This window comes from Microchirus variegatus (genome assembly GCF_963457635.1).
Source record: "Microchirus variegatus genome assembly, chromosome: 5".
In the NCBI taxonomy this organism is placed as follows: Eukaryota; Metazoa; Chordata; class Actinopteri; order Pleuronectiformes; family Soleidae; genus Microchirus; species Microchirus variegatus.
Window position 1 is genome coordinate 15561008 of NC_139806.1, and position 21055 is coordinate 15582062.

Consider the following 21055-nt stretch of genomic DNA (forward strand, 5'->3'; position numbering starts at 1 on the left):
TATTTTTTGCGTGAAGATGTTATTCTGAAGAAAAATGTTGACTGCACAATAATAATTACTCCATTGGCATTTAGATTGATTGTCTGTGCTCCTATGCAGTACTTTGACCAAGAACAGCATTTCCCACGGAACAAAGGAAGTGCATCTGACACTGTACAAGGAAAACGTTTAAGCGTGTAGCACTCTCCCTCTTCCCAGTAGCTAGTGGTATGCTTCCCTGGGTGGGGATACTGGCAAAGTAACTATGAAAATTGGACTTTCACAAAAGGAGGAGGAAAAGAAAGCGAAGAAGGAACAGTTTTTGAAAATGAGCCCCAAAAAAATCAGTTATAAATGGATGTCCAAAAACTATTTCATATGATTTACTGGCCAGCTGATAGGGTGTCCCACTGTGATTTGTCCCTGCTGCCCAATCAGACTGAGAGAGATCTGTGATATGAGTGGGTCCAATTGATCAGGAAATGGCAGAATATGCCAATTTATTAAACAACTGTGTTTTGCTTTATCTCAACATTGAGAATGGGATTTCCATTATCCATTATTAGGTTGTTGTTCTTATTCTAATGACCGTGTTAGCTTTTAATCTTGCAAGACACTCTATATGACGTTTACACGCACAGTTTAATCGAGCTAAGTCTGTAGTCCGATTAAGACATATTAGTCTAAGACTAAGGGCCAATTCCAATTCCTATCTTAACCCTCGAGCTCAACCCTTAATCTTAATTGGCCCTCAAAACCAAGTGTTGAGGGTTATTTTGTCACTTAGAAATGGGACAACCCTTAAATGCAGATACATCTTCAAAAGAAGAAAAACACATTTACGTCACAATTATTTATTGTGATCCGTTTGTCAGTCAAGTTATTAGGTTGTCAGTGAGTTATAAGATGATACTCATACAAATACCACAACCACGGACATATTCAGCTGACAGTTACCACACACCACGGCTTATTGAAAAGTGTACGATAGCAAGCGATCGCTTGTCCGCACCGGCCGGCTATTGACAAAAGATCGTAAAATATAAATAAATGTTACGCAACAGTGACATCAATAATCCATAATATGGGCCTAATCTAAGACAATACAATGGTTTTCATAATTTTTATATCTCTATTAACAAAGAAAATACTTAATTTGTAGCGAACTCGTTTCGCTGCTTTCGGCGCCATCTTTGTTCTGTCAAAACACGCAATGCATTCTGGGTAGCCCTTGCTCCCAAGAGTGGTCTCGGAAAATCACAACATTGAGGGCGATACAGCCATTAAACTTGGCCCTCAACTTAATTTTTCTGAGAAAAATTAATTTCTCAACTTAATTTTTCTGAGAATCGGGACAGCACTTGCACTAGAGCATTGGTTCTCAAAGTGCGGCCTGGGGGCCAATGGCGGCCCGCAGAAACATTTATGGCGGCCCGCAATGAATTACAGTTGATAGTTTTAGTCCAGGAGCTATTAAGCTCAGTAAATGTTTATTGGACATAACTGGATACAGACCAATAAGTGTAAACTGTACAACTGCAATCTGGTCATTAAAATTATTACAAATGGGATTTCTTTCTGGTTTTTTTTCGTTTGGCGGCCCTCAGTCCAACGATGGGTTTCTAAATTGGCCCTCAGGTATCAACACTTTGAGAACCCCTGCACTAGAGGGAGCGCGCATTTTTGAGATTGAGGGTTAAGCAAGGAATTGGAATTCACCCTTAGACTAGCTTGATTATTTGGGTTATATGAGGCATATACTTGACTTTTAACACACTTTTTTCTCAAAGACAGGATCACCGGAAACATAGTTGATTGCTGAGATTAATCCACAGGTTATTAACTCATATATTGCGATGGCCACTGTCTGCATTGAGCTCCTCAGATGACAGACACAATCATTAAATATGTGATAGGTGACTCGAGGCACCTGAGGGGTTTAGGCTTAAGCAAAATAATGTATTAGTATGCAGGTCTCAAAGCCGTTAGTCTTAATAGAAAAAAAAATGCAGTTGTAAAACCACTTGTTGTACCTTTATGATGATTTGTCAGTTTGTGGTCATCATCATGTCCAGATGCTAAAATGATGCCATGTTTTGTGTCACACAGTCACTTGTGTGTCCGTTGTAAATGTGACTGCTATCAAGTCACATAAGATAAATGTTTCTATCTGTGAATAACTCATAATTATAATATTTTTAATGCGTAATGCATAATTTATATTAGTCCCTGTTGCTGTTATTTTATGATTTTCATGATTGTAGCTTTTTCTCTATTAGAAAAGGTAAACCTCCAGTTACCAAGGCAACAGAGGAAGCCTAAAAGCTTTCAGGTGACCCTATATGCAGGTAACATAACCCTTTAAAAATATACATAGGCCTTCTAATGTGTAAGTATATAATTCATACTACTTCACATTTCTTTAATGAAATCCTCAGCTGGTCACTGCATTGCCATCAAGGGAGACATCAACCAGCATATGCAGCTGCAACAACTACATTTTTATAATCTTTGCAATTAGGCAATAATTTGTTATTGTTTCAGGTTCCTAAATGACAGTGAATTGCGGCAGAGTGGTGTTTTCCTCAGTCAAATGCAAATTTTCAACCCGGAGTCTAGGAAGTACAGTGAAGACATGCAATCTGGTAATAGAAAATGAACTCTTTGATATCGATCCCCATGGGCAGCATCAGCTGGAATTCTGCAACGGGTTTGTTCAAATCCTAACAGAAGGCTCCTACTGCAGGGTCAGAGCTTCACTGGGAAACGACACGTGCTGAATACATTTGGAAAAACACTATGCTTTGATATTCAGATCAGCCAGTGCTCTGTTGGGAAGAGCCTTTGTATTATCATCGAGGGGAGACCGTCTCTGAAAATGCATGTTGACTTTTTAGCGGTGACAAAATGCTTATGTGTTTGCTGCACACCAGCAGCTCCAGTGTCACACAGTGACAGCGTTAGCTATGTCGTCGTAATGAGATCCGTTTCGTCCTAAAATGAAGTTGGTGGAAGGATTGTTTCGTAGGAAATTAGTCAATTTGTTGAAAATCTCAGCCAACCCTTATGATTGTGATGTCTTTTCCGACAACTCCTCCATGATTAAGTTATTAATGAGCTTGAAACATAAAAAATGAATTGCTCTGACAATGTAACCTTACTTTGCAGTCAACGGATTAAGAAAGATAAAACACTCTAGGATCAACCTTTAATTATATCACTTCCTTTTTTAGATTTAATCAAGATTTAATCATTGTACCAAATTAATTTCTATACAGTTGCAAGAAATTGTAACCTAAGGTTATAAGGGTCCAGTCTTCTGTCCTATTGGCAGATAAAACAGCAGTGGTTTCAATAATTGATAATTAACCTCTGAAATTAACCTATGAAATATAATTCTTGCTCTGCTTTTCCCCTCTCAATACTTTCCTAATCCTGAACTCATCACTGTTTGATATGTATGTTGCCACTTTGTTTATTCTGTATTTTTAAATAAAGGTTGTTGTTGTTTTTTTTCCCCTGTCTGTATCTGTAAACAGTATGAGCACAAGAGCACAATCTAATCACCACGTACAAGATCTGGACACGATATTGTGCATGACACAGCCGCATAATCTGGTCTATGCAATATTGACCTGAGAGGTATCCTCTCTTGGTGATGGCTCTGCTTCAGTCCAGTACTGTCAGCTCATATCAGTCATATCATGCCCTACCTCTCATGTTCCCAGTCTCATTTCCATTGTCTGACCCGGCCGCCCTCCACTTGAAAGGCTGAACATGAAGATGTTGCTCTCCTCTTCCCAGGATCTCATTAGAATCCCTTTAAGCCACTTGATCCCTCGGCCATCATCAGTGACAAGGCTGTGTCATCTGCGTCACCAGCAGAGACTGACGGCTCCTTTTTTATATACCGCATGCACCCGTGCTCATACATCAAACATTACTGAATTCACTTGACTTGCATACTTTTTTCGAGTGTATACTTTGAAGCATATACTCTCACACACACATATAAGAGCACGCATATGTCTCCACATCATACGTGCCGAATTCTGAAGCAAACTGATCAGGCCTTCAGGGCTCATCAGATGGCTTAGTGCTCTTCATACACCCTCAGCTGCTGTGGCCTGGCCTAGGTTTGTGATTGCCTTGACAGCTCCATTAAAAAAAAAAGAAGAGAGAAGGCGATTACATTCTGTTCCATTCCCATAGCATGCATGACTAACCAGGCTCAGCAGTCAGTGTGAGCAAACCACTTCAACTCCATTGAGTTTATGTCAGTTTTAATGCAAAGCTTTCATGTAAAGAGGTTCTCCACCTATCAAGACTATCCTATGAACTGGGCCTGTTAACAAAGGGATTCATTGTGTTTACAGGCTTAGGAGACAATAAAGATTACAAAATAAAACTGCGTTGTACTGTTGTTCATCAATGCGTATGTGCTTACAGGTTAAGGTTTGGCTTTACTTTCTTTTTTCTTTTGTATCATTTGGACTCGTGGCACGGTGAAACGACAGGCACCGCAGCAGTGGAGTGTGATCCGTGGACCATTAGCTAATGAGGGTGCTGACATGTAAACTTCACTGATCAGCTTTACACATGCTCTCACGTGTTTACATTGTGTACACAATTAAGTGTTGGGATATTTTGACGATTTGTTCAGTTAAATATAAAAAATTCTACACAGAAACGAGCAAAATTGTGGCTGATTTGCACAACTAAATCATAAATGCAGCACTTTTCTTTTTAACCCCATTTTCCATGAATTGAAGTTAAAGATGTAAGATTTCTTACATGCAAACAAAAGGCTTATTTGTCCCGAATTTAATAACATCGGTATTAGTGAGCACTACACCTTTACTGCAATAATCCATCCCCCTGGCATGTGAGACATATAAAGATACCGATTAAAGAGCACCACGATTGTGCCTTGGACTGGTCGCAATAAGGAGTGTAATTTACAGCTCTGTTCAGCTGTTAAAGATTACCCACTTAGAATTATTTCACTTTAACTCCACTTTTAATCCGTCTTTGGATGCATATTACACATAAGGAAATTACCCTTTTTCCATTTGTGTTTGTACAACATTGTGATGTAGTTGCTTGGTGCTGTGTTTAGGAGAAAATTGGTGTCATTTGTGTTTAGAAAAGCTTTCTGCCCATCCAAATAAGGTGTTTGCCTGACCATGTTGATGAAAATTGTTTTAATGATATAACATTTTTAGACTAACCAGGTCACCTGCGACCTCTATCATAAAGGACAAGACTGTCTTAGAGAAAAATGTGAGGCAAAAAAACCCCGAATAAATAGAGTAAAACAATTGCTTATTTATATCCTGGGTAAACCTGATATTAAGAGCAAGTTAAACTAAATTTTTATTTACAGTTGCTTTGAGACGAGAGTGTTTCCTTCATTGGTTCACTTGGAGAGAGCACCACACACAACGGGAATTAAAAATTGATTCAACCGACCGAGTTCAACACTCTTACATTTGAAGCAAATTGGTTTGGAGGGCTATTTATTTTAATCTGAGTTGTGAATGCACAGTGTCAACATTGGGATTAAAGCCCAAACAAGATGGATGGAAACCTTCTTAGTTTTTTTCAAACGCAAAGTGCTCAGATTAAGAACTTTCATTTACAGTTACATCTGTATTTACATATTGCACTTTTGATCTTAATTGTGGGAATGATGTAATGTCTAATGTACTAATGTTGTAATGGTCCATCAGATATATTTGTGATGGAAACATCAGTCACAAACATACCCTTATTGATCATTTCATTTTACTCACATGAATGAAAGGATTTTGACCTTGACTTTCCATCTTCATAAGGAGCTAATGGGTTTTTTTTGTCACTTTTCCCCTCATGATTAACTGATATTTCTGATGTGAAGAAAGTGATTCGATATCTTTGTACCCAATGTGTGGAGGACATGATGAGGTATGCAGTCACTAAGCATAATGCAGGGCATCAAAAAAACAGTTCAAAGCAGCTAAGTGTAGTTGCCTTTTCATCACCAAGGTTAGGAATACTTACTATTCAGAAAGAGAGGCAAAGAACGAAGTGACTGCGTGTACTCCACATTTAAAAGAGGGTGCTGGAGGATAATGTGGGCACAATATGCTTGAACAAAAGAGAACAGGGAATATGAAGAAAAAAGCTCTGGGCTTCTGTGTAAGCAATGATGCTGTTGTTTAGAACCATTGGAAGCAATTATTTCAGCCCATTGATGATACTGTGGTAGGAGTATGACTGAAAACACAAATTACCCACGGAAAGTTTCAGAAGTGAATTGTATTGCTCAAAAACCCCAGTCATTCAGCACTTTGACTGCCCCCACCTGCCCCTGCCCCTGCACCAGGGTGTACGCCGCCTTTCACCCTCATATGGATGATAAAGCGGTAGAAGATTGATGAATGAATGAATGACCATTGGAAAAGACCAAAAAAATATTGTGTAGTCTGATCCCGGGATTACTTTGACCATAGATTAACTCATAATAATAATTCCCACCTTTTGAACGCAATTACACAGTTGCTCTAATCTCATTTGCGAGGGAGATGGCCAGACGTTACAGAGTCCATGTGCTCGCTTCCTTTTCCCTGGGTTGTGTGGCTGGCATGTTAAGAAACAGTAAGTCCTTGGCTCCATCGTGCATGGGCTCTCCCTCATAGCAACACAGTCATCAGAGCCGTGTCTGTACTGGCTTATTGTTTTGACATTTTTTCTGTGTCCTTTTGTCTTTGCCTCTTGGTCAATTTAATCATCAGCTTTATGACCGCAAAAGGACAAGCCGAAAAAGAAAATAGTTAAATGTAAATCTGTATAATAAAATCAATAGTTCATCTCCATAGTGAAAGTTCTCGGTGGCGTTGTAATGCATTTGTCCACCGAATTCTTCACTGACAAGTTCAGCCCCTCTTGTCAGAAGAGCGGTCAACATAAAAGAAATCGCATACTGACCAAAATACTCATGTGACATTGGCAAATTGCAAACCTCTTCAAACCTCTTCAAATGCAATCAAAAGTAGCTCCAATCCACTTTCAGATCCACCCTTTGTGTACTGAACAAAATGCATCCCTCTCCCTCTTTTCTCCGTCCAAATGACAGTTCCTTGGCGGTGCATTGTCCAGCTCCTGGTACGTCCGCCATGTTTATTTTGGATGACAGACACAATCTTGTATCGGCTGACGGGTCAATCTATATCTCATTAGTCTTTTCCAACAATCTAGTCTTGTCTGAGATTTGCAAGGTTGGTAATAAATTCAGTGCTAGTAATATCACCAAAGAACCTCTCAGCTGCACCGTAGCAGCGAATATAGCAAATCTGCTTTCTGCCTATAATGCGAGAACTTATATGTTTAAGTCAATTTCACACCCTTGTACATTTACTCTTCATTTTCATCTCATCCTCTACCCCAACAACCCCCCACCATTATTCTCCTTTTCCAGGGCAGTGCTACAGCCGGCTTTGCTCGTTTGATTTACTTTCTATTAGGGGATTAAAAATCAATTATGCAGGAAGCCATGCGTAGGCGTGATTATAGCTGCACATGACGGCGCCATTCATCACAGGACCACTCATCTCTACAGCCGTTAGTTACACAACACACACCAGGACGGCCTTCTTTTACCATGAACTCTGCCCTCATCTTTTACACATTACAAATGGAGTCCCTCCTCCATAAATAAGAAGATGAATGACTTGGCTGTACTTTCATAGCTTACAAAGTTCTTTGTGCAGCACAGAAAGAGATGGAAAACAAACAAAAAAAACCCACTGCAATTCTGTAACAGTTTCTGTTGAAATATCTAATAAAGAAAGAATGTATGATATAAATTCATTAACATCCAATCTGGATGAATGGAGTCATTCATACCAATTACAGACCCATTTACTGGGAGTAGAATTACCCAGTAACATGCATGACGAGGCTTAAAAACATTACTGAAATGCCTTCAATAAAGATTTTTCAAATGCTAATAATTTCCACTACAGTTTTGTAAAAAAGAAAATACTGTTCCCATTGTATTGATCACTGATAGTGGCACAGTTTGACGGATCCACATTTTAACGAGATACAATGTTCTGAATGGTTTATTTCAGTATATTCCTGGACTGGTAGATGACACACAACAGGTGTAGATAACCACATAACATAATCTTTGGTAGGTAGCACAGTGTTGTGTGCAGGGCTGTGCTTGGGAGGACACATCAGTGCTGGGGATGCAGACAAAAAAACAAGCTGGCGATAAAGGCAGTCTTTGTTGCTGGGCTGAGCCCGAAGACCTCAGAGGATTTAACGGAGGAGAATAAGTCGACTAAACTAAACCCCATTGTAGACAGCACATCGCGTTGAGCCCCACGTGTCACAGAGATGTCTCTGCTGGCTAATGTCGCACTGCATGTGATGCTTTGCTTTTAAATACAGGTGCAAAGGCTCAGCAGCTCTTATGTCAGTGAGATAAAATCAGAGCAGAAAAAAAGCAATGATAATCATAACAAAGCAGAAAGACGGATGCTAATTGATAGAGGAAAGCGAACCAGGAGGGCTGTCGATTCAAATCCCTGCATTTTACACCAATATTATTGCTCAGGTGCAGGTGAGAAGCAACAGAAACATGTAGTCAAAGTGTAGTTTATTGCTCTTTAGTCAGTTTTCTAGAAAAAATAATACAAATAGTACTTTTATAATTATGTCCAAAACACCCAGATTGTACAGACAACAGATTCCGTATGAAATAATTTGAGGTTAAGTCACAACTTAAAACTGACATTTTAATTATTACCAGTAAGCAGACCCTTAATATATCAGTGCCATCCTTTTAATTGCTGAACATTTGCAATAAGAAAACCAAAGAAGGGCCAATATCACTATAACAAAAACAATGCTACACAGTCACATTGCCAACATTTTCTTTTGCCATGCACATGCACACAGGCACAAACACACACACACACACACACAGCTGACAATCACCAACCTTTTCATGCCTATAAGAGTCGAGACTTCTGGAGAATGGCACGTCTGTTTACGCTGAAAGGTTCAAAGACAATTTACCTGGATTAGAGGAGCCATCTGTGCCTGCCATCCCAGATTGCTTTGGGGGTGTCTCAATAAATACTGAGCAGGTTGGATTGTAGGCAGTAGCAATGGGAAGGCAATGAAAGGTTTGCCCTAAAGCAGGCCTTAATGCCCCCTTTTTACATCCGTTACGAGTGGGCACAGCACATGATGGTGACACAAACACACAAATCAAATAGTGGGAAATATACTGTAGTGCATACAAACAAGCCTGCATTGTGTATTGAGAGATTTTTCATTGTTTGAACTAAACACACAAAGAATTAGGAGGCTAACGTGTTAAATATGTGAGCAGTTCAAATGGTTTGTAAAAACAAAACAATACAGTTTGTGTCAATGTGACACCGCAAGTTGCAGTTTAATGTAAATGGTATGGTAAATAGTTTGTATTTATATAGAACTTTTCTAGTCTTGATGGCCACTCAAAACTGCTTTACACTACAGTTTCTGTTTCACCCTTTCACTCACACTTTCATACAATGTCAGAACTTGAGTTTGTCAAATACTTACTTGTATGAATTTACAATCAAAACAACAGAAAATGTTCTCACTGCTCTAATTCCCTCTGACTGGTCCGATAATGAATTCCATGAGACTGAGACATGAAGTCTGTGACAAAATCATTACCTCTATGGGCAGGATTGCCAAACTGTAATGAGACTGTCATGCAGACAGGAGCCTGAAGACAAAACTGCTATAGGCCACACTGTGATTATTTTGACCTGTTTTTAAGCACCAGCTGAACTAGGTGTGGTTGGCACTATATCACAACCTGTAAAATAAAACCATTGCGCTTATTTGAAATAAGCTTCGAATGTATTAGAGAGTTGTAGCTAGTGGCAAAGTGGCAGTCTTATATATATAAAAAAAGGGAAATAAAAGAAGCATAAAACCTGCCTAAGGTGAGTGTATTGATTTTTAAAAAGGCTGCATCTGGTGGTTCCTTCAAATGTGCTGAGGTGCAGAAACACCTCCCATCCCTGTCTCAACCTTTTGCACATTACCGTCCTGTAGCAGGTTCTCCTACACCCACACAGCAACATACACCCACACATGTTTCATAAAGACCAATCCAGATCAGATCAGTCACTAGACTCTGTGTAGGAGGAAGTTATAACTAAATTATATGGACAAGGCTACCCATGCCTCGAGACACACCTTGGGCTGGAGTGGATATAGATTCTACATGAAAGTCAATACATAAGTGGTCAAGCTGATGTCAGATTTAGATATCTGGCTCATTTGGATCATCTTTTCCCGAGATGAAATATCAGGGGTCCAGAGATGCCATGATTAGAGTGGTGAAGTTTGGCCCTGACAAACCACGTCAAGGTTATTTTAACCAACCGCTGCAAACCAGAAGATGAAAGAGCTGAGTCTACTTTGAAAGATATTTCAAACTATTATCATAAATTTAAAGTGGGAAATGTGTTGTGTGACTAATAAAGGATCTTATCTGAAGTGCAGTATCACACCGCACAGTCATGCACGGGTCACTTTATTATTATTTTTTTTCCAAAAGTGCACCTGCCTGCTCCAGCAAAGCTCTGCACTGTATCAAGTATTATCTCCAAGTCAAATCTGGGGCCGCTCAGCCCATTTAACATGTGCCCCATGATCATACCTGTCAGCAGTGATTGAACATACTTGCTGCAGTACATAAAAAAATGATTAAATTGCACAGTTTAAACACAATATAGCTACAGTCATTCACTGTGCTACCAGGGCTTACACAGAGCAAATCCTTATTCTTCACATTGGCTTTATGGCATTTATATTAGTTTTTTTAGTATTTAGAAAATGGCACATCAACTAATCACAAAAACACAGATAACATTTGTTCAATTTAGTTTTATGAACAAGTTCTCTTTTGGGACGATAAAGTATATTTCACTGATTAATTGATTCAGCTACCTGCGAATATCTGACCTGGTGAAATACTTGGACACATTTGCCGATATACAGTACCCTCCTTTACTTGCTGCAAAAGTCATGTGTGTGGTGAGATTGTAAAGAAATCAGTTATGTGCCACTGATGAACTCAGTAATGCAAACGTCCCTCTGTTGTTGTCACATAGCTTTACATGTTTGCAGACACTAAGACAGGCAAAAACGGTTTGGGTTGTTCTAACTCTCTGTATAAATACAAAGTAAAATCCAAGATGGATGACTTACTCCCTGCTATCATTAGGAAGATAATAATGATGTTTTTCGTTTACATCCCGATCCCACCACTACTGAGTATTGTTTTCACTCAGCGGTCCTGGGTCTTGAAGGCCATTATACTGTGTAAAAGCTCAGCAAATGGTCAACCTTTGGGTTGAAACACAAACGATAAGAATGAGGACATTGTACTGCTCGAGCTCGTGCACGATCTCGATGACTTGAGTACACTTTATTCCGACATCGCGTAACCTTTTGATCAGCTGAGGTGAGTTTAAAGACAGCTCTTTGAGACCCTGCAGTTGCGGAGGTGCCAAAAGGGTTTTTAAATGATTCATGAACTGATTTGCCATTTTGTGAATATAGCACTTAGAAGAATGAAGCGTTTCTCTCCAGCGAGAGAGTGAGGTTAGAGGCTGCTGTCGTACGCCGCTTTTCTTCGGGCTGATTCAGTAGCTTTTTAAAGCAGCAGCTTTACTCTCTCACTACATTCTGTATACATGTCATTATGGAAGCCTTTAGAGAGTGAAAAATAAGGTCAGACGCAGCCTAGCTTCAGTGAGGTCATCTCTCTCTCTCTCACACACACACACACACACACAAGAACCTGAAGACCCTGACCCCTTTTAGAGTCACATTACTGAAAACACATGCACAGGCTGTACTTTGTCAGTCACACTGTCTTAAAAAACATGTTTTCTTTGCTCGCTCTCTCTATCTTAACCCTCAAAAAGCCCTTTAAAGTTGAGAGGACCTGCCAAAATATCCTCACAAGGTCAATATGTCCTCACAAATCATAATGTGTCCTCACCGCCTACGACAGACATGTATATACACACACACACATACAGAGTGAAATGGAATGGAACAGATGACACATTTCCTGAGAAGAGGCAGCCAGTTGTATTTGTTATAACTCGGCTCTAATTTCTATATTTTTTAAACCTTCTCAGAGCGATATATATATATATATATATATATATGTGCTGTCTGAAAGAGCATCCATCTTGACCGAGCCCTCGTTGTGCTAGTGTCACATGATCGATGTTTTCCCTGGCCTCCCCGACATCTTCGGGGGTCACATGGGTCTCTGTCAAGCTTGGTTAATTTTGCACTCTCAGCTTCACTGCTATTAGCATATGAATATCCTCATAGCCATACATATTCTACAGCCATGCAATGGGATTTCAAAAAGTGGCCCTTTTATATGGGGGAATTTGAAAAGACCGGAGGGGACGAAGAAGGGGAAGCAGTGGATGGGGGCTTGGCAGGATGTTTTCACAGCTGTCATGGTGATGAATTAGGCCCTTATGATTAATCTGTATTTAAATGTAACATTACCATCTCCAGACAGTGAGACCCAGCCCATTTTCAGTGGGATGTCGCATTCCAACTGCGAAATATGTTGAATATGTCGATTACAGCCTGTGCATTGTATGTCTTCAAAAGCAACAACATTGTAATAACAGACATTTTCAACTTTGAAAATGTCTGAAATGACTTTCGGTGAATCTCAGACTCATAATACCTGTGTTGTAGTGAAGTGGAGAGCGGTTGAATGGGTCGCTATAAAGGTTTCTTCACCCATTGACTCTGTTTGGACAAACTCTCCTCCCATCTCTATTGTGCATCGACATGTCAGCTTTTTAGAGTCAAGATAGTGTTGAAGTGAGAGCCGGGCTCCACCCCTGCCATTTTCGTTTCCCACACGACCTTGTGCAGATGCAAAGGCAGCCACGCCAAACAGCTGCCCACTGGGGCGATAGATTTATGTGAGGCTAAATCAAACCTCTTAAACTTCAACAGCTGACCTGAGAAATAAAAATTACTATGTGCATATTATTGCTCTTGCGAGGCTCTCGTCCTCTCCCATTGAGCCGACTGCAGCTTCAGCTGTCATTAGTGTTCATAATAGAAACTTTCCCATGTGCTTCTGTCCACAGATGTTATGATTGGGACATAACATGTTATGACTGGACATTTCCAAACAATGTTAGGGGTCAAGTGGGGGACAGCTTTAGAAAGATTGCTAAAGGGAACAAGTTGCCAGTAAGCTGAGAGAGCTGTGGTCACAGATGCTGACAGAAAGCAAACATGATCTGATATTAACTGTGCTTGGCAGGCTGAAGTGACAGAATGTGTATGCTGACTCTGTCTTATTCGGTCAAAGTGAGAAGGAAAAAGGTCTTACCCTGGGGCTTTTTCATGAAGATCATGCCTGCCACAGAAGGAATAGTTTTTTTGATACTTATATGCAGGTCACGGTTGGTGTGGTGGTTAGCGTTGTTGCCTTTGCAACAAAAATACACAAATTTGCAAAAAAAAAAAAAAGACCCAGTCAGAACAAGGGCCTTTCTGCATAGAGTTTGCATGTTATCCCCACGTGTACATGCAAGTACACTGTGAGACTATGTTTGTGTCTGTGATGGACGGTGTACCCTGCCTTTTGCCCTATGTCAGCTGGGATTGGCACCTGCAAACCTTCATCAGCAGAATAAAGTGGTAGACAATTAATTCATCAAAGGAGTCATATTATACCCTATTTCTCCAAGTTAACCTAGTTCCCTGGTGTCCTAATCAACATTAGCAGTTAAATCACCCTGTCAAAACAGCCCTATTCAGAACATTCTGTTTAGTAGTATCTGTTTAAAAAAAAAAAAAAAAAGTAAAAAAAAACTTAAGGGACAGGAAATGACATCAGCCACAGAGGCTACTGGGAGCTAACAGCAGTTAGCATTTTGAAAAGTGATCATTTGCAGGCTCTAGCAGGCACATTGCCGTCATATATAACATGTATCCACTGGACAGATAAATCCTCTGAGGCTGGAAGTTTGTGTAGAACTCTGTGCTGCACTGTGGAGCCAAGAATAGAACTTTTCACTGACTTCCGGTTTTTCGGATACTGTTGCCCTCGCCAGCACTCTTGCATGTTTTACGGACAAACAATTCCAGGAATTTAGCGCATTGTGACTTCCCAATGAGCGTGCAAGTCAACATCGTGTGTTTCATCTCCTGTACGTAGACCTGAGTGAGTCATCTTTTTTCACACTATGCCGACTGATAGGGCCTCCAGAGTCCCAAATATACTGATTTAAATGAATAAAAAGTTGATTTTGCATAATATGTCCCCTTTAATTAATTCAAAACAAACGGTTAAAACTGAAATGGTGATATTCAGCAAGGACATTTTCGCTTCTCAGTAAAGAAAAACATTTTTATTATCAAAGAATATTGTACCCAATACCTTGAAGGCAGTGCCCTGCTAATAACTAACCAGTGCCATAAACATGTCCCGTTAACACCGGTATACTGTATACAGTCCTTCATCTGATGCCAAACTAATCCACAGGCTGTTTTTTATTGGTATTGTTTATTTTTGCCTCTGCTGGATGTTCTTCTGACAATTCCTGATTGCCAAAACACCATGAAAACCATCTGCTTTGAAGAGGTCCTGTGGCATTATATATCACCTTGGGGTGTGTCAGTGTTGATGAAATTGCTGGCATTTACTGTATTTGTGAAATGAGATGGTCAGACCCAGTTCTGAATTTGTGTCCATGAATTTACAATGAGATTTGATTTAAAGAGCCATCTAAAGGTGCCTGATTGAAGGGTCCACGGAGACAGTCATACTTCCTCTTGGCCGAGCTGATAGGAGAACGGGAGACGACCAGAATGCCAGTCATGACTATGATTAATGGTTGGTGTGGGTACCCATCTTGTGCAAACCGGCAGATACCGTGTAAATTAGGCTTAAAATACAGTGTAAAACTGTCTGGGAAAAAAAAAAAAAAAAAAATTCTGCCTGAGGCCCTGCCTGTTTTCTACTGTGCATTTGTGACATCAGAACACAAAGCGTGGGAGTGATTTGACAAACATGTGGCAGGTGGATATTTTTTTTAAAGACAGGAGTGAATAGAATGGGACACTTTTTGACGAAGCCAGAGAACCTATACTGTATGTGTCTCAAAAAAGAAAAAAAAGAAATCTGATATAAAGTCACATCATCCTACTTTGAATTTCCCTTGACTCACCGTGAATACCGACATTTTCTGACCTTGTCTTTTATTCTTCATGCTAATTTATACAAATGTAAGCATTTTCTTTACCCTTCATGCTCCATAACTGGGGTTTGTTCTCTGTTAGGGTGGGTGGAGGTCTTGCCTTTAAACACCCAAATATCTTCCCCTCTCTCTCTCTACTGCCTTTGGGAGTAAAGGCTATGTGCAGCTAGACGTTGGTGGGTTGGGGTTGGGGGTTGTGTCATAAGAAATTAAATTAAAAATTAAATTAAAACGTAACAGCTCACTGCCTCTTCTCTTAAATTAAAAAAAAAATATTCATGCATTTTGTGACAAATCCTTAATGGTTTGGTGCTACCTAATTGGACAATGGGCAAGGTGTAGAAAACAAGTCAAACATTGAACTGGAATGTATTTAAAAGAATAAAAATGTAAACAATTGACTGTCTTTGTATGTAATTGAGTCGCTGAGAGAATGTGAAGTAGCTGAGAAGTGGGTGGTCCGAAGACAATTTTGTTTCAGCAAAAAAAAAATCGAATTACAGTCCAACTCTATCTGCAGTCCCTAAAGGACATCCATGAAGAATCCCTGCACGATTTTAATTAGCTGTGTCTCTAACATGTACAGGTTAATGAGAAGAAGAGCTGTATGTGGACTGTATACATGATGAGCGGGTGCTCTTGCAACCAAACCCCTCAGGCATGTTGTGCAATTCCTGGAAAGTCCAATGTGAAACACAGTGTTTCTTAGAATGAGCAGCAATGAAGTAAAAAAATTAACACTTACCTGTAGTGGCAGTCGGTCTTATTAGAGAAAAATAAAAATAAATACATTGTAAGGGAAATTCCTTTACTTAAATGTCTTTTTGGCTCTGATAGAGAATGTGTTGAAGCACATAATAAAGAGGAACACAAATACCTGGCAGATGTTAATGTTAATGGAAAATCGTCATTTAGTAAGGCTCTAGTGTTCAACCAAGTGCTGAAGGAACAATAGCTGCTATTCTTCAGTATTTGTGTCCAACCAACATAATGTGTCTGGGCAGACAAGCACAGTGAATGTGATTTAGAAGATGCTGAAAAACTCCAATCACAAAACTGGTATGAAATAAACAAAGCACAATAAATACACATTCTCCAGCATTTATTTGTGGAATACTTCAAAATTAGCAGCTGAGATATTAAATAACCAGTGGAAAGGAAAGAAGCAGCAGATAAGACGCTATACTGCGCTCTGCTTCCATGTCAAACAGCGTCTTCACCAAGCTGCCTGTGACACCAGGCAGCAGCAGATGGCAGTGACAGGTCTGCATTGGTTTGAGGCCACAGAGAGAGAGAGAGAGAGAGAGAGAAAAAAACATGTATCACATGGCTGTATGGTTACAGAGAACATGGACAACTGTGGAGAAAGCTCCTAATGTTTGGCAGCTGATGACAGACGCCCAAGAGGTGGTTTGGATAAATGTACAGATCCCAGTAAAGCATGGAAGGAACATTTTCACAGTATGAGCAGGTTAACCCTGAGACAGTAAGTCCTGTTAATGATGGACACATTCAATATAAATTTTTTTTCCTTAAACGTGTGATTATGATTTTAAAAATGTAACAGGGTAAGGAAAAACTACCAGGGAAAAAAACCCTTATAACAGGAGAAAATAGGTAGAAACCTTAGGGAGAACCACAGGTGAGGGATCCACTCCCTGGACGGCGGTAGATGTTACCCAAAACATACAATACGCGAGTAAACAGAGTTTTACACAGTAAAACGTACATATTATCATATTACTTCTATGATCTAATGCAAGGATGAGAACTTCAAGATGATCATGTATTTGTATTTATTGATTTTGCCTTCAATCAATCAACAATGTGACAAATAACCTGCAGCCTTTGCAGTTGGAGTTTAGATTTAATAACAAATCATTTCTCAGGCCTTGAGCAATGGTAATACAAAAATGTCATTGTGTTATTCTCCAGCAAACCAGGATGGTATTTTTTTCTTCTTCAGTGAAATGGTGACGATTTATAATACAACTGAATTATATTAACACGCTATACAATCAAAACACGGCATATCAAATATCATTCACATCATATCTACACAGTTGCATTTATTAAAGACACATCAACCCCAGCTCTCAGGAAAAGTCCTTGAGAGGATTTTTGCTACTGCTGTGTCTTTACAGCAGGGACCAAACAGAAACCACTTGAGACAAGGAAGTTGTCTTTTGCCGCTCACTTATGCCTCTAAATATTAATCACCCTTGAAATGATACAGCAACATTTACTTTTCCTCTGTACATTTAAAGTCTATTCAAGGATAAGACAGTGCAGCCATGCAGCCTTTTTTTTTTTATTATTATTTGAAAACCTCAGAATTGCAACTCCTTTCTCTGCTGTTGGCTTCATCAGGCCATGACCTTCAGTGCACAGTGGGACACTTTGCAGCAAAGTGTGAAGTGATTGTGATGAGTGTCAGCACCTCCAAATCTGAGGCCATGGTCCTCTGTCGGAAACAGTGGATTGCTCCCTCTGGTTTGGGGTTGAGTTGCTGCCTTTAGTGTTGAAGCATCACTGGATTTTGTCTTTCAGTGAGTGAAGGATGTGGGAGACTGGGCTTTGTATCAGACTACTGTGGTGAAGGGGGGGGGGGGGGGGGGGGGGGCTGCGTACGTAGGCAAAACTTTAAATTTGCCATCTATGTATCTGTGCTGATGCTCACCTCTGGTCATATGTGTGTTGTAGCGACTAAAAGACTAAGATCACTGATACAAGCAGCCAAAATGAGCTTCTTCTTAGGGTGTTTGGGCTCAGCCTTAAAGATTGGGTTGGACGTTCAACCATAGGTGTGAATGTGAGAGTGAATGGTTATTTGTCTCTATGTGGCCCTGCAATCTGTCCAGGTTGTACCCTGCCTATCACTCTATGTCAGCAGAGATGGGCACAGCACCCCACGTGAACCTCATGTGGAAGGTAGAATATGGATGGATGGATGGATATCATGTACCCATCTGCCTTTAGAAAGTTTCAGGATAATGACTCTCGCTAGAGTGAGGGACATCCAGAATTATCCAGAACTCTTTTATCTTGCAACCACCACGATCTGAAAAAAAGGGAAACATGTTGTTGGGTAAGTTACTTTAATATGTAATATATTACACATTATTCAATTACTTGTGTTTTCAAGTAATATTACAATATTACTTTATTTACAAAGTAACACTTTACATTACTCTACAAAAAGCGAGTGAGGCTGAGGTTTGCTTCAAATGCTCATGTCTCGTCTAATTCACAGGAAATCATTTAATTTGTAATTTATTTCATTTTGTTACACATTAAGGTTTCATTAATGTGACAACTGTAGACCTTTTTTATAATCACCAATAAAGGATAACAGGGATTGTAACAGTTTTGGGGCAAATCAGAGTGGAATGAATATTACTGAAACAGCCTATAATACAGAGGATACACTAATTATTCCATCCATATTTTATCACCTGCAAAACAAATGGACAGTTCAGAAAAACAAGACCATAAAGCGTTTTATACTTCTGTTGATCCATCATTATTCCAGTGTTGGATGATATGATACGTTCAGCATGAATGTCAGTGTCTGTTCACCTCAGACACTACATTAATATCATAGGAAACGACCTTGATGATTTTGTGAATTCATCAAGGTTATCATGCCTCACATTTGTTGTCGGCTTTATTACCAGACTTTGTTCAGTGTCAACGTTGTTAGCGAAAAGAACCGAAGGTTACCGAAGCGCGCTGTGCTTTTTTGTTTGTTGCAGTGTTCCTGTTTATCCAGGATCTCCAACCCTACCTTTAAGTTAAGACAGAAAATCCCCTCTTAACATTAGCATTACAAGGTACTTTGGTGGAATTTAGGCAAAAACAAGTACATGCAGTAAGACATTCTGCCTCTCTCCATGATCACAGTCATAAGCGTTTCATATCTGTATTGTCTTTACTTTTTAGACTATTTCAGTTCGACTTTGATACCTCATCACCTCAAATGGTAATGTATTACTCCAAACATTATTGCCAAGTATTATTAGTGGGAAATCAATTATCAAAAACATTGGCGAGAACATATCTCACCTCAGAGTGTTTACTCCTTGTTCTGAAGTTGAGTGGGAGGATGGAACATTGTCATATTGTGCAGCAGCTGCAGCGTTTCGCCCAAGGATTTTTAGTTATTTATTTTCTTTTGCCAAGCAAGCTATGTACAGCACATAGCAACTGCAATGTGAGTCACGGTGCTCACAGACAGTCAGACGATATTGCTTCATTCAAGGGTGAGGAATATTGCACTGGGTCCCAACAGAAATAGAGAAACGGCATCATTGCATTTTCTTCCCCCAACCATTTGTGTGGGTTTCATTCAACACTGGTAATGTTGTTACACTAACATAAAAAGGCTCCTGAAAAGTGATTACAGTACATCCGATTTTAAATCAAGAACCATGCATAAATGATTGAAAATGAATGGAAATATGAAACTATACCCTTTGCTGCAATGTAAAAGCAAACAAATAAACAGACACACTCCTATATACTTTGAAATGTTAATATGGTGGCAGTACTTGTTAATTAAAGTATAAAATGAACAATGGGAACAAAATATTATGGTAGAATCCCTTCCTAAAATACCTGTAGCATGTTTTTAGAGATATTAAGTTGGCTTTCATTAAGTAATTAAAGCTAATTCTTTTTAGGAGTCTCTTAAATTGGCCACTGATAGGCTGCTTGGATTTTTTTTGTTTTGTATTGGGCAACATAAACTGATTCAAGCTTTAAGATTATATATGCAGTTAATTTATAATTAATTTCAATACACGTTTTCTGTAATTCTTTAAAAACAAGGCGGGTGCCGCAGTAATTATGGCGAAAATGACAGGAGAAAAGTTTGGTGCTATGGTCAGACACTGCTGTGTAATTTCAATCAGCGATATTTCACCCGCATACAAAGCACAGCTCATTACCACTCGCCTCTGTGGATATCCTGTTTTGTTCCCTTGATTTAAGGGTCTCAGCTGCAATTAATATCTTAGAGGGCTGACATTTCAAACCAGGCTCCATCCTCTCTTGTTTGGAGTGCATTGGCTCATTTAATGAAGGCGTCTAAACAGGAATTCCTTGTGTGGAAAGGTAGATGTTTTTCTTTGTGTGAACAGCAGTTGTACTTTCTAAAAAGGTACACATTTCTTTATTGATTATTTATTGTAATAGTCTTTTTTTTAACTATACCCTTTCTTATTATGATATACGCACAAAGAAAAACTTGTAGTGACAAAACAGAGTAACTATCCAAAAATAAGATACAACTTTATCAATAAAGTGGCTTTAATTTGCGAGCATTAAGATTCATTTCAAAACAAAAGTCCTGAAGTAATGGCAGGAAGAACACAATGGGGGTCGACGATCCAAGTTCACAAACTTCAATAACGTGTGTCCACTATTAGCCTCACGCAGAGCGATACACAGGCGACGCATGGACATCACCAGGTTGTTGATCGTGGCCTGGGGGATGTTGTCCCGTTCTTCCTTCAGAGCCACTTGAAGTTGGCGGCCATTCTGGGGTGACAAAAAAAAAGTGACACAAGTCCACATTTTGGTGTGCCCTTTTATTGACCAGACCATAAGGAGTGTCTGTGTACTGGTCACGTATATTGACCATCACTCTGCCATGCTCCATGACTCTCGTGAGTTGAAATACTCAATCTGAGATTGTAGTAAATAGGAGTGGCCAAGTGACACTGGACTACTGAGTTTGAGCAAAACAAATCATT